The sequence below is a fragment of the Budorcas taxicolor genome, chromosome 11 (assembly GCF_023091745.1).
Source record: "Budorcas taxicolor isolate Tak-1 chromosome 11, Takin1.1, whole genome shotgun sequence".
Classification (NCBI taxonomy): domain Eukaryota; kingdom Metazoa; phylum Chordata; class Mammalia; order Artiodactyla; family Bovidae; genus Budorcas; species Budorcas taxicolor.
In genome coordinates, this window is record NC_068920.1 from 26,979,684 (window position 1) to 26,997,797 (window position 18,114).

The following is an 18,114-nucleotide window of genomic DNA, read 5'->3' on the forward strand; positions in this document are numbered from 1 at the left end:
CACCATCTGCAGTGATTTTGGAGCCCCAAAATATAAAGTCTGACACTGTTTCCACTGTTTCCCCATCTATTTCCCATGAAGTGATGAAACCAGATGCCATGATAATTTTCTGAATGTTGAGCTTTACACCAACTTTTTCACTCTCCTCTTTCACTTTCATCAAGACGCTTTTCAGTTTCTTTACACTCTCTGCCATAAGGGTGGTGTCATCTCCATATCTGAGGTTATTGATATTTCTCCTGGCAATCTTGATTCCAGCTTGTGTTTCTTCCAGTCCAGCATTTCTCATGATGTACTCTGCATAGAAGTTAAATAAGCAGGGTGGCAATATACAGCCTTGACGTACTCCTTTTCCCATTTGGAACCAGTCTGTTGTTCCATGTCCAGTTCTAACTGTTGCTTCCTGACCTGCATATAGGTTTCTCAAGAGGCAGGTCAGGTGGTCTGGTATTCCCACCTCTCTCAGAATTTTCCACAGTTTATTGTGATCCACATAGTCAAAGGCTTTGGCATAGTCAATAAGCCAGAAATAGATGTTTTTCTGGAACTCTCTTGCTTTTTCCATGATCCTGCGGATGTTGGCAATTTGATTTCTGGTTCCTCTGCCTTTTCTAAAAGCAGCTTGAACATCAGGGAGTTCATAGTTCACGTGTTGCTGAAGCCTGGCTTGGAGAATTTTGAGCATTACTTTACTAGCATGTGAGATGAGTGCAATTGTGTGGTAGTTTGAGCATTCTTTGGCATTGCCTTTCTTTGGGATTGGAATGAAAACTGACCTTTTCCAGTCCTGTGGCCACTGCTGAGTTTTCCAAATCTGCTGGCATATTGAGTGCAGCACTTTCACAGCATCATCTTTCAGGATTTGAAATAGCTCAACTGGAATTCCATCACCTCCACTAGCTTTATTCGTAGTGATGCTTTCTAAGGCCCACTTGACTTCACATTCCAGGATGTCTGGCTCTAGATGAGTGATCACACCATCATGATTATCTGGGACGTGAAGATCTTTTTTGTACAGTTCTTCTGTGTATCTTCTGCTTCTGTTATGTCCATACCATTTCTGTCCTTTATCGAGCCTATCTTTGCATGAAATGTTCCCTTGGTATCTCTAATTTTCTTGAAGAGATCTCTAGTCTTTCCCATTCTGTTGTTTTCCTCTATTTCTTTGCATTGATCGCTGAAGAAGGACTTCTTATCTCTTCTTGCTATTCTTTGGAACTCTGCATTCAGATGCTTATATCTTTCCTTTTCTCCTTTGTTTTTTGCCTCTCTTCTTTTCACAGCTATTTGTAAGGCCTCCCCAGACAGCCATTTTGCTTTTTTGCATTTCTTTTCCATGGGGATGGTCTTGATCCCTGTCTCCTGTACAATGTCATGAACCTGATTCCATAGTCCATCAGGCACTCTATCTATCAGATCTAGGCCCTTAAATCTATTTCTCACTTCCACTGTATAATCATAAGGGATTTGATTAGACTAAGACAATGACTACCCAATTTTCCCAACAAAAACCTAGTGCAAACACTGTCTTCCTTGACGGAGCCTACCCTTCTACTACAAATCCTAAGGCTTGCTGACCTTCTCTGGGATGAGCTGGGGGAAAGACACTTCCCAGATTGATGCCATTGCACACACTTTTCGTTCTGCCCGGACTCTGCCTCCCCACCCTTTTGCCCCAGTCAAACTCACAATTTGAGCTGTCTTACCAATTCCTGCTAAAGAGCAGCCTTCTCTTATCATTGTGCATCCTGTTTCACACTAACTGAGTATGTTTTTCCCGGAAATAGAGACAATTTCAATTAAAGTTTTGATTAAATTTCTTGAGCCAACCACTGTGATGCTTTGCTGTCTTTGAGCTCTCCTCATCCACACTCAAAATCTCACATATTTCTAAGATAAAATTAATATTGGTTAGTTTATTTATTCACTAACATTTGCCTCAGGGTCTCAGTTTCGATCTCAAAGGTTTATTTACATGGTTTCTTAAATAATGATGGTTTCTTCATTCAAAAGGAAAATGCTTACAAAAACTGAGTTTTTAAAAAGTGTGTTATTAATTTCTTTAGATTTCAATCTCTTTAAAAACAGTTTCCTTGACTTTTTTAAACCATTCTACTCACACACACTAGTGCAGTGTCTTGCACTCAGTACATGCTCAAATATTAAGCTCAAGAATTGGAGCAGTAAACTATTTGGTTGAAAATAGCCTTCACAGACCCTTCAAATCAAACCATTAAAGTGGATAACTGCTTCTTGCCATAGGACTGCTGGCCATTCTTTTCTCTTTAAGGAAGACACTCGTGAGCTTTCTCCTCTCAACGTCACAGTCCTCACATTAATACTTGTTCTTTTTGTTTTGTTAATTTTGAATGGTCAGCCATCATGGCCCCCCTTCCATCCACCAAATGAAGATATATGAAGACCTTAGGTCTCCATGAGAATGGGTTGAAGTGTATATGTACATATACATGAAAAGAAAGTGAAAGTGTTAGTTGCTCAGTCATGTTTGACTCTTTGTGACTCTATGGACTATAGCCCACCAGGTCCCTCTGTCCATAGGATTCTCCAGGCAAGAACATTGGAGTGAGTTGCCATTCCCTTCTCCAGGGGATGTTCCTGACCCAGTTATCAAACTCAGGTCTCCTGCATGGCAGGCAGACTCTTGACCATCTGAGCAACCAGAGAAGCCATACATATGCATAAACTCATGCATATACACACACCATACAGACGTACATAGGATTATATACATATCATATTAATTATTTATATCATATACTTCATGTTATGTTATACAGAGGCATATAAAAGGGGCATTCTGAACCTGAGCTCTGCTCAACTTTTTCAAGGCACCAGAACAGGAGTTCTAAGAGATGGGTCCAATTAGTAAAAAAAATAATTCTAAACAAGCAACACAATGTTTAAAAGACCAGTTTCAACTCACAAATAACAGGGGACCACAGTTTCAACTCACAAATAACAGGGGACCAGTACTGTTTAGAATACTAAAAAGAAGGGCCATGGTTTGACAGCAGATGCTCTATTAACATTTAATAAATATTTAGATTACAATTTGGGGGCTTCCCTAGTGGCTCAGATGGTAAAGCGTCTGTCTGCAATGCAGGAGACCCAGGTTCGATCCCTGGGTTGGGAAGATCCCCTGGAGAAGGAAATGGCAGCTCACTCCAGTATTCTTGCCTGGAAAATCCCATGGACCGTGGTAGGTTACCATCCATGGGGTCACAAAGAGTCAGAGTCGGACAGAACTGAGTGACTTCACTTTCACTTTCAGATTACAATTTAAAAAGAAATGGTCATTTTAAGGTATTTGCAGATCCTTTCAGTGTTACATAATCTAAGCTAATACATGCATTAAAGTTTGCCCAATAGTATTTCTTCAAATTCTCATTAAATTGTCAGTGAAATAAATGATAGGTGGCCCCTTCTCAGCTCTGTTGATCTTATAAGCACTAAATTAAAACTCCATTATCATTTTTTGCCTTATTCTTATTAATGCCATTACAAATTCATGATCATAAAGTAGAATTTAATTAAAGATAATAAGACAAAATATTTGAACAGATCACATTTTGTTCAATCAAACATACATAAAGACTGGTGAAATTAAACTTGTAAATTGAAATTTCTTTTTACCTAAAATGTAAGTACTATCCATCAAATCTGGAAAAATAATCATAACCAATGGGATGGTTTCCTTCAGCCACATGTGAGATATCTTTTCCAATTTCTAATTATATTTTAGCAAATTATGAATCATGCATAAATCCTACAATGACTGGTTTTTAACAGAAGCTAAATCTATGCAATTTTGATATTAGAGTGGAAACTAGGAGGAAAACATTATGAAAATAAATATTTTAGATACTCTTTTCTCCCTGGGTGCAGTGCCTTCACCCAAAACACTTTATTCAAAATATAGGAGGGTTAATATACCATTCAATCCCAAGGAGTATTATAATATGGTTCCTTTTAGAGTCTCATAAGTATTTTTCATAGCTTATGATACATTTAGAAATTCACCCTTTTAAAAAAAATCAATTTATTTTGGCACTTTTTGGTAATATTTATCTATAGTTATATAATCTATATATCATATTACTGTTGTGTATGCTAATAAATTAAAACACTTATTTGTTATATTCTTAAGACACCCTATTGTTTTTTATTGGTAAGGAGTATCAAGGTATAGAGTCATAGTGAAGTGAAGTGAAGTGAAAGTCATTCAGTCGTGTCCGGACCCCATGGACTATACAATCCATGGATTTCTCCAGGCCAGAATACTGGAGTGGGTAGCCTTTCACTGAGTGAAATAAAAGAATTCTAGTTAGACGATTTCTAGAGAAGTCATTCATACAAATCCCTTCCTGCTTCACCTAATAAAAAATAATAAAGTAATAAAATAAGCCTCAATTCTCGGAAATTTCAGGAGAATTAGATATGAATGAATTTTCCAGCTATCTGAGCTTATTCTGAAGTCAAATAAATCAAATATCTCTTTTTGGTAAAACACTGTGTTAAACACACAAAAAAGAAAAAGATAAGATATAGACTTTGCCCTTAGCAATCAGAGGTGTATAAACAAAGATTCACAGTAAAAAGCAGACAAAATTTAGTCTTGAAGTTCTACTATACAATAGGAGGTAAAGAGGTTGAATAGTAAATTACAACTCTGGGGAATAATCTGAAAGTTTATTTAATTTTTTTATCCGTGGTGGTGTTTTTTGTTTTTGTAAGGATCTTTGGAAATGCATTATAATGTATTCTGGAAACAAATGTTTCAGTGGAATCATTATGAATGTCATTGACTGTAATGTGTATTGAAAGAATTCTTAAGGACCACAGGCAGTTATAGAAATAATCGCCTATATACTAAATGGCCCCCCAATTGTATAACTTACAAATTATCACATCTGCTTTTGCGATCTCTTTCTTGTCTCTCATTGGGTTGGAAGTATCTTTCTTTTGCTACCAAACAATTCTACTTCCTCCTAAAATCCTTTTCCAGGGGATCTCCCTGACACAGGGATTGAATCCAGGTCTCCTGCATTGCAGGCAGATTCTTAACCATCTGAGCCACCAGGGAAGCCCTGTAACAGGCAAAAGTTTAATAAATTTAATAGTATATTCTACTAGTTTAGAGTCTCAATTCTAGATGAGACAGAGAATCAGGAAAGACGGTTTGGGTTGTTTTCTTGTTTTTCAGTATGGATCCCCCTTCTTATTCCAAATATTTCTGATTCAGAATGTCCAAGGTAAGGCAAAAGAACCTGTGTTGTGATTTTTTTTTTTCCAAACTTTTGGCTAATTCAACTCTGAACCACACTGAGAGTTACTGCTCCATTATTTTTAAAGGCATCTGCTTTAAAATAATTACATAATATTTAACCAAAAAAAGGAAGCTGATCTTTTTTGAGAAATCTGTATTAATGTTTTCTACCTACTCCTAAATTAATTCACCATAACCAGAAATGCGGCAGGGGTATTTTCTTTTTAGAAGTCCTTGTTCATAGAATAGCAACCCCATCATGTGGTATTTTGCTGAAATTGCTTCCAGAGGCATATTAGTTTTAAGCATACTTTTGCATTCAAAAGCAAATTTTAAAAAATTATTTATTTACTCATTCAACATTTATTGAGCAGACATTATACTTTAGGCATAATACTAGGTGCTCAAAGGAAAAAAAATATAAAAATCAATACTGTAATCTACTCACATCTGTGTTGAAATTTATAGTGTCAAAAATAAAGCTGGTTGACCCCAAGATATTAATTAATACAATCCTATTCAGTACCAATCAGATTCTTTTCATAAAGATCAATATAGTTTGTCACAATTTGAACTCCCTAAAAAGTTTGCTTAATCAGAGCTGGGACAAGACTAGTTGGCAGCTGTATCAAGACAACTTACTAGCCTAATTATGAGGCCTCTGCCACTCCTCTCTCAGGACATATCAACTTCCAGAGAACCCATCATAACAACTGCTTTCAAAACTGCATTTACTGACACTGAAGCCTAGACTAACAGTGGGTTTGATTTCCTTTTAACTGAGTTTTTCTCCAGTGTGTCCAAACATTTTAAAATAAATATTTTTTTTAGATAAATGACTTTACAACTACCAAAATCCAGAAATGCAGTGAGATTTCATTCTGATGTATAGGTCATAAATGCAAAAGGGTTACTCTTTAAAATTAGGTATTTGTGCTCTTCACTAATGCAACATTACCGTGGTCTTTCATGCACAATGACTATTTGGCACAGGGCTCTTTATTAAAGAGATCCAAAGCACATAGACAAAAACATTGTTCTAGGAAATAATTTTTGTACATTATTGTAAATGCACTCCTTGGTTTTCTTGTTAAAACAAGACCATTCCATTGCAACTTATATTCTGGGCAATTGTGTTAATAATTTTAAGAGGGGTTAAAATAGAAAACTGAAGATGGCAATTTTAAAATTTCCTTTTGTTGGTAAACTACAATTTTAAATTTCCAATAACATGGTTGAATTCATGGTGCTATATATCTTCTTTTTAGCCATTATTTTTAGTGTTTAAAGCAAGAATGTCAAAAAAGAGTTGTCTGTAAATTACATTTTACAATCATAAAAACTCAGAAAATGTAAATAAGTATCATGTCATTTTTATTTAAATTTTTCAGGGGTAAATTTAGCAGATACATAATAAATGGTTGAACACTAGAGATTTTAGCTATAGTGATATGCTACCCAAATTTTTAATAAATTGAGACCCAAGAATTCTTCAAAAAGAATTACATATTCTGAAAGTGAAAGTATATGAATAGACCTCCCCTCTCTGATGCAGTAACCATTAGCCACAGATAGACACTGTGTATTTGAAATGTGGCCACTGTGCTGAAACACTGCACTTTTACCTTTATTTAATTTCAATTAATATCAACTTTTATAGTTGATACATGACTAGCTACTGCCATATTGGAGACTGCAGGTACACATACATACATATGTATGTATAAATACATACTGTATTTAGCTGCCATTTTATCTTTAACATCCTCTAATGTAAGCCTTTCTCAGCTTTCTTCTCTTTATGATATTCCTATTTTTGGAGAGTATATTTGGTGGACCATGCTTATAGCTCCTAATCCTGACCTGGAAATTCTTTTATAGAACTTGTCTTTACAACAAATTTGTAGGAAATTTTTCCATCTATGAATTCTGAGACCTTTAGTACCAGTCAAGTGGGCAATCAATCCATAACGGGTGTCACAAGAGATATAAGCAGAAATTAAAGGATGTCTCTGAATACAGAGAACTTCTGAAGTCAAGGAAGAGCAGAAAGAGTATGAACTTGAAGTGTACACTCCAAGGTCAAGGGAGAAGTAGCTGTTGATGTAGAAGACAGGCAAAGAAAGGAGCTGTGAGATCTAATAAAGTCTCATCATATGGGTAGGTGATATGGGTAGCCTCAGCAGAAGAAAACAAAAGTAAAGAAATGATACAGTGCTTAACCTCAACAGTTTATAACCTTAATAATGAAGCTCTAACACCACAACTCTGTTATATGTCTTGCTAAGACAGGGAGATAAAACAGATATATAAACATCATCAAAGAAAATGATACCATTAATCATTTTAATAGTATAGAAAAGGCAATTGATATTTCTGTAAAAAACTAGAAAGATGAAAAATCAGGATATGTCACATAAACTAACACTAGGTATGATTTCAAACAAAATATATCATATATATTGCTATACCTGATTCAACTACCATTGAAGAGGATAGATTATGTTTTTTTCAAAAAAGCAGAAGTGTTACTTGTACAACTCTGTGAATAAACTAAAAAAGACTGAATTGTACATTTTAGGAGAGTGAATTTTGTGATATTATAAGTAATATCTTAAGTTACAATGAGATAATATATAAAAGTAAGAAATCTGGAGAGGAAAAGAAGCCTCTCTTCACAAGGGAGGATAGTTCGGCAAGTACACGTTGAAGTAGATATTTAGAAGAACTACATTTTTTCTGATCAATGAATAAAGAAGAAATAGAGAAGTTAGCTGGAAAAGTCATCATGAAGATGAATTTGAAGAAAGAGGTGAGAGAAATGGGTGAGTCAAGGCCCTTCACAGGCACAAGGGTGGGAAGCGACAGCCCACAAAGACGGAGTATCTGAAAAGGACTTTGTAGCAATAAGAAATACAAAGAGGGGATTTTTAAGTCGTTTACCATGATGTTTTCTATGCACCTATCTCTTATCTTTTTCTGTCTTATAGTGCTTTAATAAATGTTACATTTGTCACTAAGCTTTTTCCATCAATGCTGATTCTTTTGGGGAAAATAAAAAGGGAACTATGTCTGGGTTGATTTAAGGCAAAAACATGTACTGTGGGAAAGCCTGGAGTTGAATACAAAGGATATAACTATATAATAAGCAAATGTTCAATCGTGTCCTACTCTTTGCGACCCTGTGGACTGTAGCTTACCAAGCTCCTCCATCCATGGGATTCTCCAGGCAAGAACACTGGAGTGGGTTGCCATTTCCTTCTCCAGGGGATCTTTCCGACCCAGGGATCGAACCCAGGTCTCCCACATTGCAGGCAGAAGCTTTAACCTCTGAGCCACCAGGGAAGCACAAAGAATATGCTGGAGTATAAATATCTGGGAATTATCAGAAATTCCAGGGAGAAACAAGACTTTCAAAAGTTGTAGAATTGGTGAGGTTCAAGTTGAAATTCCCAAGTAGAAAAGGGGAACCAAGATCATATCTGGGATACAGATGGAATGAACAGAAAATTGCATTAAGCTAAATATATGATACAATGAAAGGGTGAAGTTGGAAAATGGGAAACCCCAGAGTTGATCTAGACCCAAGCTGAGTAGACAGAGTTGCTTGGCTGCCTGGCAGATGGAGAGACTATAGACTCATTCCCCCTTGTCCTTCCCCAATCCTTTGTGAGTGTCCTACAGCTCAGAGATGAGGGTCTAGAACTTCTGACTAGAGTGCGTGAGGTGCTTCATTGATGGAAGGTATAATCAGGTAAAGGAAATCCTAGGCTCAAATCCATTAAAAATTGACTCTGTTCTCCTATTTCTCTTTTGACTCTTCTAAGTCAGTTTTGTTGTCTCTGAAATATACCTGAGATAAGAACAAGCACATCTAATGTGATCAATTAAATTGAGATGTGTTGTGTCAAGTAGAGATTTCAAAGACTTAGCATGAAAAATGTTTTAATTTCTCATTAGTAACTTTTATATTGATTATATGTTGAAATGGTAATTGGGCTAAGTAGACTAAATTACCTAAATTAATTTTCCATACTGCTTTATAATTTTTAATGTGACTGCTGAAAAAATTTTAAATTAAATTTGTAGCTCTGTTTTTATGTTCATAGGACAGCACTGGAATAGATGATTTACGAAGTAAAAACTACGAACAGTATGACAAAAAATTTTATCTTCACAGCTAATCTAATTAGTGAAAACTTACATAACCTTTAGTTTTTAAGATAACAAGATACTAAAAAATGTTATTAACAAGGACATAGTAAGATAAGCATGCTTACAGACTAGTAATGAGGTTATAAATTGTTAAAATCTTTCCAAAAAAAAAACTGGAAATACATTGAAAAGCCTTTAAAATACTGATTCCCTTTTAATAAACAACTATGATACCTACAAATTTCTGTACAATGATGTTGATTGTGGCATTATTATCTAGGAATGTATTACAATAACCTGAATAGTGAAGGTAAGGAAATATTTAAATAAAATGGCCTTCAGTCACATGATAGAAATATTGTCCATATTCTGATCACAGCACCTTTCTAATACTAATTTAATAGTAGATATTTGTACACTGAAATATAAAGATATAATCATGTTTTATGTTAGTGTAATTAAGATTTGGTTTTTCTAGAACTTTTTTGGTGTTACAGATTTTCTAAAATAAAAATTAGCATTAATTATAGGAAATAAAGAAAAAAAGAGAAGAAGATGGGTTCAGTATCTGCTAGCTTCAATCATCTTCCATGTTTTCACTTGCAAATGCCCTAAACTTAGAAATGTCTTAAATAGGTACATAGATGATTTCCATCATTTCCCTTCAACTCATTTCCTTTTTTCCTCTCACTTCTTACCTACCAAACCAAATTATTACTGAATGACATTTTAGCTACAGATAAGCTCTCAAGTGTTTCTTTGAAAAGATTAATGTTAATTTTAAAATAAATGTTTTTCACCTGTCTTACCTAAATGTTAACATTTTCTGTGTTTTTTCTGATTCATACAAAAAAGAAGCTCACTAAATTAACATACTTATCGCCAACCTTCCTTTTAATCCATATTCATTTTATTTATCAGTATCTGATAAAATTTAACTAACATATTTAGAAATCTTTCACTAAAAGAAAACAAAAATCCTGCGGCTTTAGATAAGTATTTAAATATAAAAATAGTAATTTAATTGACTATAAAAACTCAATATTAGCATTGAGAAATAGGTCAGGATTTTTCTGACTTGTCTCTGGTGTTGATCATGAATAAGCTTACAATCTTGGTTCTTGTTTTTCAATTGATCATCATTTGGCAGTGGGAAAAATATGTTCACAGTTGTCTGGTTTACCCCTCCCATTCTGCCAGTGTTGGTTCTAGCAGAGTTGATCATCATGCCATAGTACACAAGCTTAGACTTAGAATCAACTTACTGGGGCAGATGACGTATGAACTCAAAGTGTTATTTCAAAATAGACTAAGATTCCCTTCTGCCCCACCGCAAGCTCCAGGGTAACGGTGTGCAATAGAAAAGTCAGCGACGATTGGGACCCGAGTGAGATGGGCCTGTTCACTACCTAAAAAGTCCCGTTCATGGTCTGACCAACCAGCAACATGGTAACAAGTGTGGCCCCCGGTGACAACCTCCCTACGTATAAGCTGGGGCGGGGCAGGGGGTGGGTATGGGCAAGAGCGCCCTCACCATTCAGCTTTTCCAGAAGATCTTTGTGCCTGACTACAACCCCACCATCCAAGACTCTTCCCTGAAACATACAGATATTGACAGTGTGCCATCTTGGACGTTCTGGACACGGCCAGCAGGAGGAGTTCAGGGCCTACCAGGAGCAGTACATGCGCACAGGGGACGGCTTCCCCATAGTCTTCTCGGTCACCGACAAGGCCACCTTTGAGCACGTGGACCACTTCCACCAGCTCATCCTGCGCGTCAAGGACAGGGAGTCATTCCCGATGATACTCATGGTCAAAAGGTTGATCTGATTCATTTGAGGAAAATCACCAGGGAGCAGGAAAAGAAATGGCGACCAAACACAATATTCCGTATATAGAAACCAGAGCCCAGGACCCACCTCTCAATGTTGACAAAGCTTTCCACGACCTGATTAGAGTAATTAGGCAACAGATCCAGAAAAAAAGCCAGACGAGGAAGAAGAAAACCAAACGTTGGGGAGACTAGGTCACGGGCACCCACAAACTGCAGTGCGTGATATCATGATGGCCCAAGGCCCTGGGCACAGTGACCGGGAACTGGCCAGTCCTCGGGACTCCACTGCCTAACTGCACCGAAGACCATCCTAACCATGACCCTTAGCTCGAGGACTTGGCACAGGAAGGGAGAGAGGGAGGGTGGGCAGGGAGGAGGTAGGGTCTGGCTCTTCCAGAGGGGCACAGGAGACTCGGTGTCTCCCCAGAGATGAGGAGGCAACAGTAGACAGAACAGTATCCAAGCCCCTGTGTTGATGCAACCCGGTCCCTCCCCCTCTCAGTGGCTGTGCTATTTCTCTGAACTCCATAGTGTGGGTTTGATGTGGGAATGTTTTAATTAACAAGCAACGATCAAGCTCCACCCCAACCCCACCCCCAGGCCACAGTGTCTGAGTTTGGGTGTCTTTTGTAGATTTTTAAATTATTTCAAGGATTATTGTTTTATTAAAGGGGTCTGTAAGCAACCCCCCTCGAAAAAAATGACTAAGATTCAAATTTTCTACATGAGATGACCAAAGGGGGGTATGAGTTTGTTCTCAAGATCCCCAAAGAAGCTTAGAATTAATAAAAATTAGAAAAGCACAGATCAACATGTATTTATAGACTTTATTGACTGTGGTGATGACAAGGGCTCACCTATCACTTTGTGCTCAATTTTGTTTATGAATAATATTGCTAATGAGGAATACACAGTGTGGGCTTTGGTACCATCTGGCACTGTATGGCCAAAGACTAGTCTAACCCTGTAAGGCGGTATGTCAACAGCAGAGCCTGATATTAATCATACTGGCATCCTTGACAATTGGCAGCATGTTTATAAAGTAGTAGACACTCAATAAATGCTATTATTATTCATTAACACATAATGAACAATCCTACATAGTCAACAAAAGTATGATATTCAGGAAAGTATTATTGAGCCCTCAAGTTGGTGGAATGTTTCTCCCAATACTTAGTAGCTATATTTCTTAATTAATTGAGGCACTTTATATAAAATAAAACTCACTCATTTAAAGAGTATAGTTCAATGAGATCTGACAATTTAATATGGCTATGCTATACATTTGGAGAAGGAAATGGCAACCCACTCCAGTGTTCTTGCCTGGAGAATCCCAGGGACGGGGGAGCCTGGTGGGCTGCCGTCTACGGGGTCGCACAGAGTCGGACACGACTAAAGCGACTTTAACATGCTATACATTTTCTTCAAAGCACCAACTGAATTTCACTCCAATTATTTTGTCAGGTTGAGATTTTAATTCCATTCGGTTCAAACTATTTTCTAATTTGTCTTGTCATTTTCTCTTTAACCCATGGGTTATTTAGAAGAGTGTTTTTGCTTTCCAAATATTTTGTGTTTTTCCAAATAGCTTTCTGTCTTTCATTTCTAATTGAATTTTCCTGTGGACAGAGTATAAACTCTGTGTGATTTAAGTTCTTGTAAATTTACTGATTTTTTTATTACCCTGAACAAAGCCTAGTTTCCCCCCATATTACTTGGGAAAAAAAAAATGTGTTTTCTGCTCTTGTACTTTTCTATAAATATCAGTTAGTTCATGTTGGTAGTGTTGTTTAAGTTTTCTATACCTTTACTGATTTTTCTGTTGGCTCAAACTTCAGTTACTGAGAAGGAGCATTTAAATCTCCAAATGTAATTGTGGTTTCATTTATCTTTCCTTTCAGCCCTCTTAGTACTACTTTCACACATTTAGAGGCTCTGTTATGGGTCCTTACATACTTAGAAAGGTTACATTTTCTTAATGAATTGTTCTTCTTTATCATTTCATACTATATGCTTTATCCTCAATAATATTTTTGTCATGGGGTATAATTTACTCTCCAGTCAAACTTTGCTGCAGTTATTATTTGGAGATTGTATAATTTTCCATCCTCTTGCTTTTTATATATAATTTCCCATCCTGTTTTTAACCTATTTGTGTTTTCATGTTTTAAGAACATTCCTTATGGCAGCATACAGTTGAAGTTTGTGTTTGTCTTTCTATCCATTTTGATAATTTCTGCTTTTTTATTGGAGGGTTTAGTTGCTTCGTCATGTATAAAGTAAAAACAACACCCTTCAATTTGCCCCCTTCCAGATTTTGTGCTCTTGTTGTGGTACGTTTTGTCTCTGCATATGCTACCAACTTCATAGTATATTATCTCCATTTTACTCAATGCTTTTTATTTTTATTTTTTTAAGTTACATAGTAAAATTGACTTCATTTTAATTCTTGTGTATCACTCTTTGGATTTTAATACATATGCATTTGTGTAACTACCACCATAATCAGAATATAGAAAACCTCCAAATTCCCACCAAATTCCTTGTGATAGCAATTTGTAGATATGTACATACTGTTATGATTAATTTTATACAACAACTTGACTGGATCACAGGCTGTCCAGGTATTTGGTGAAATATTATCCTAAGTGTTTCTATGAGGGTGTTTGTGGATGAGTTTAACATTTAAATCAATAAATTGAAGATTACCTTCCTTAATGTGAGTGGGCCTCATCCTATGAACTGAAGGCCGGATTAGGACAAAAAGGCTGCTCTTTTACTTAGTAAGAGAGATTTCTTCCTGCCAAGTGGTCTTCTAACTGGGACATCATCTTTTTTCTCCCTTCAGATTTAAACTGAAAACATCTGCTTTTAGGGGCTCAATCCTGCTCTACAGTTTCCAGGCTGAAACGAATCCCTGAAACCTCTTATCTGTTCTCTATCACTATAGTTTTGTCTTTTTCAGAATATCATATTAATTAAATAATAGTACATATAATCTTTTGAAATTGACTTCTCTCATGTAAAATAAAATATTCAGTTTAACCAAGTTGTTGTGTATGAACAGTTTATACTTTAATATTGTTCACAATACATTATTTTATGGATATTAAACAGTTTATCCATTCATTAGGCGAAGAGCATGTGAATGTTTTTTTATTTTTTTTGTTTTTGGCAATCATGAATGTAGAGGCTATGAACTTTTGTGTATAAGTTTTTGTGTAAGCGTAAGTTTTCAGTTCTCTAGGGCAGACACCCAGACGTGGGACTGCTGGGTCACATGGTATGTGTATGTTTAACCTTGGAAGAAGTTGTCAAATGATTTTCCAGTGACTGTACCATCTTTGTTCCCATTGGCAATGTATGAGAGTTACAGGTATTCTCTATCCTTGTCAGTACCTGTATTGTCAGTTCAGTTCAGTTCAGTCGCTCAGTCGTGTCCAACTCTTCGTGACCCCATGAATCACAGCACGCCAGGCCTCCCTGTCCATCACCAACTCCCAGAGTTCACTCAAACTCACATCCATCGAGTCGGTGATGCCATGCAGCCATCTCATCCTCTGTCATCCCCTTCTTCTCCTGCCCCCAATCCCTCCCAGCATCAGAGTCTTTTCCAATGAGTCAACTCCTTGCATGAGGTGGCCAAAGTACTGGAGTTTCAGCTTCAGCATCATTCCTTCCAAAGAACACCCAGGACTGATCTCCTTTAGGATGGATTGTTTGGATCTCCTTGCAGTCCAAGGGACTCTCAAGAGTCTACTCCAACACCACAGTTCAAAAGCATCAATTCTTCGGCTTTCAGCTTTCTTCGCTGTTCAACTCTCACATCCATACATGACCATGAGAAAAACCATAGCCTTGACTAGACAAAGTAATGTCTCTGCTTTTGAATACGCTATCTAGGTCGGTCATAACTTTCCTTCCAAGGAGTAAGTGTCTTTTAATTTCATAGCTGCAGTCACCATCTGCAGTGATTTTGGAGCCCCCCAAAATAAATTCTGACACTGTTTCCCCATCTATTTCCCATGAAGTGATGGGACCAAATGCCATGATCTTCGTTTTCTGAATGTTGAGCTTTTTTATTGTTATTATTTATTTATTTATTTATTTTTTACTTTACAATATTGTATTGGTTTTGCCATACATCAACATGAATCCACCACGGGTGTACACATGTTCCCAATCCTGAACCCCCTTCCCACTTCCCTCCCCATACCATCTCTCTGGGTCATCCCAGTGCACCAGCCCCAAGCATCCTGTATCCTGCATCGAACCTAGACAGGTGATTCATTTCTTATGTGATACTATACATGTTTCAGTGTCATTCTCCCAAATCATCTCACCCTCTCCCTCTCCCACAGAGTCCAAAAGATTGTTCTATACATCTGTGTCTCTTTTGCTGTCTTGCATACACATCAAAAAGAATACATTTGAATCAGTTCTAATGAGGAGGGTGAAACTGGAGCCGATTAGTAAGCCAGAAAGAAAAGCACCAATACAGTATACTAACGCATATATATGGAATTTAGAAAGATGGTAACGATAACCCTGTATGAATGTTGAGCTTTAAGCCAACTTTTTCACTCTCCTCTTTCACTTTCATCAAGAGGCTTTTTAGTTCCTCTTCACTTTCTGCCATAAGGGTGGTGTCATCTGCATATCTGAGGTTATTGATATTTCTCCCAGCAATCTTGATTCCAACTTGTGCTTCTTCCAGCCCAGCGTTATTATCAGTATTGTTTCTTTTACCCACGTTAATACACGTATGGTATTACTTCAACTGGGATTTCCAGAATGGCTAATGTTATTGAATGTATTTTTATGTGCTTATTTGCCATCTTTGTATCCTCTTTAGTGAAGTGCTATTCATGTTTTCTGCCTGTTTTTAAAGTTAAGTTGTATGTTTTCTTATTACTGAGTTTTGAGAATTCTTTAAATATTCTGGATCCAAACTCTTTGTCATGTACAAGATTTTAAAACATTTTCTCCCAGTCTGTAGCTTGTTTTTCCACTGTCTTAACAGTATTTATCAAGCGCAAAAGATATTAAATACTGATGAAGTATAATTAATTGGATTTTATGATCATGCTTTTGATGTCATGATGTCCCTGTTATATGATTTCCATTAGATACTAGAAATTCTGAACACTATGTTTTAGAGTGTTTGAATTTTCTTTCTTTTAAAGAGTGTGGCACTTTGTTCTGGTAGTCAGGTTTTAAAGCGTGTTTTCATGATTTGTTCTGTTTTTGAAATACAAATGTATAATGATAAAAGAAAGGAAAGAAGTTCCAGATCTACTTATCTTGACCCATTACATTATTATACATAGTTGCAGGTTTAGTATCATTTTCCTTTGACCAGAAGAATTCCCTCTGACATTTTTTTCAATGCACCTCTGCTGCTGCTGCTGCTGCTAAGTCACTTCAGTCATGTCCGACGTCCGACTCTGTGCGACCCCCTAGACGGCAGCCCACCAGGCCCCCCCCCCGCCCCATCCCTAGGATTCTCCAGGCAAGAACACTGGAGTGGGTTACCATTTCCTTCTCCAATGCAATGCACATCTACTGGTGACAAATTCTCCAAGTTTTTATTTTTCTGAGAAGTTTTTACTTAAACGTCACTCTTTAAGATTATTTTCACTGAAACAGAAAATTTTAGATTGGCCTTTTTTTTTCCCTTCAGAATTCTAATGTTTCTTTTCTACTACTTTCTAGCTTGAATTTTTAAATAAAATGTTTACAGTGATTCTTATCTACTTTCCCTTCTATGCAATGTGTGTTTCTTTTCTCTAATTGCTGTTAAGAATTTCATCTTATTACTGATTTTAAACAATTGTGTGTTCCTTTGGTTTCTTCTGTGTTTATTCTACTTTGCTGTGTTGAGTTCCTCAGATGTATGGCTTGGTAATTTACACTAAATTTAGAATGATTTTAAATCAATATTTAAAAACTTTTGACCCTATTCTGTCTGCAATTTCAATCCAACTGTATGTCATTTTGGCCTACTTCACAATTCCTCATATAGCACTGGGCTCTATTTTTACCCTCTTCTTCTCCCTGTGATCATTTGTCATCCTATTCTCAATTACACTGTTTTCAAACTCACTGATCTTTTCTTTTGTCATTAGTATCTAAGTTTTTCTTAAAACCATCCAGTGAATTAAGCATTTCACACATTGCATTTTTCATTTCCAGAAACTGCAACTAGGTTTAATGCTAATTCCATTATTTTTGTCATTTCAAGTCTGTTTCTATCGACTCTCATTTTCCCCCCGCTTTATGGATACCTCTCCTTGCTTCTTCAAGTCCCCGTTATACAATTTCCATTAGATACTAGAAATTCTGAACGCTATGTTTTTGAGTCTTTGGGGGGTTTTCTTTCTTTGCTTTAAAGAGTGTGGCACTTTGTCCTGGTAGTCAGGTTTTAAAGCCTGTTTTCATGACTTGTTCTGGCAGTCAGTCAGTTTTTAAGATTGGTTAAAGAAAGGTAAGGGGCTCTGTTACTCGAGCCTGGCCCCATGACCAGGGTGTAACCCTGTGTTGTCTCTACTGGATGTCCCCACGTGTTCGGTGAGGTGTCTCCATTCTCGATAGTTAGTTCAAGTCTCTTCTAGCCCCATGTAAGCCTTAGGAATGTTTCAGCTGATTCTTTTCTAGTACTTTGGTTTTTGCCTGGTTTTGCGAAGTTTTAGTCTGCAGATGTGTAGTGAAGTATCCTGAAACATCTTCTCTGCAAATCTTCCTCTTCTTCAACACTCTGCCCCATCTCAACCTCCTCAAACACACTGCCTGGTATCTGGTATCTGCGAACAGCTGGTTCAGACATTTTGCTCTGTTT

At 36.8% G+C, this 18,114-nt stretch overlaps 1 non-coding gene and 1 pseudogene across 1 annotated transcript; both read left to right on the forward strand.

The window, feature by feature from the left end:
* Positions 1-3,082: 3,082 nt before the first annotated feature.
* Positions 3,083-3,154, forward strand: TRNAC-GCA (transfer RNA cysteine (anticodon GCA)). Its single transcript has one exon. It is a non-coding gene; the product is annotated as a tRNA-Cys (tRNA).
* Positions 3,155-10,888: 7,734 nt separating this feature from the next.
* Positions 10,889-11,507, forward strand: LOC128055515 (ras-related protein M-Ras-like; annotated as a pseudogene).
* The last annotated feature ends 6,607 nt before the right edge of the window (positions 11,508-18,114 follow it).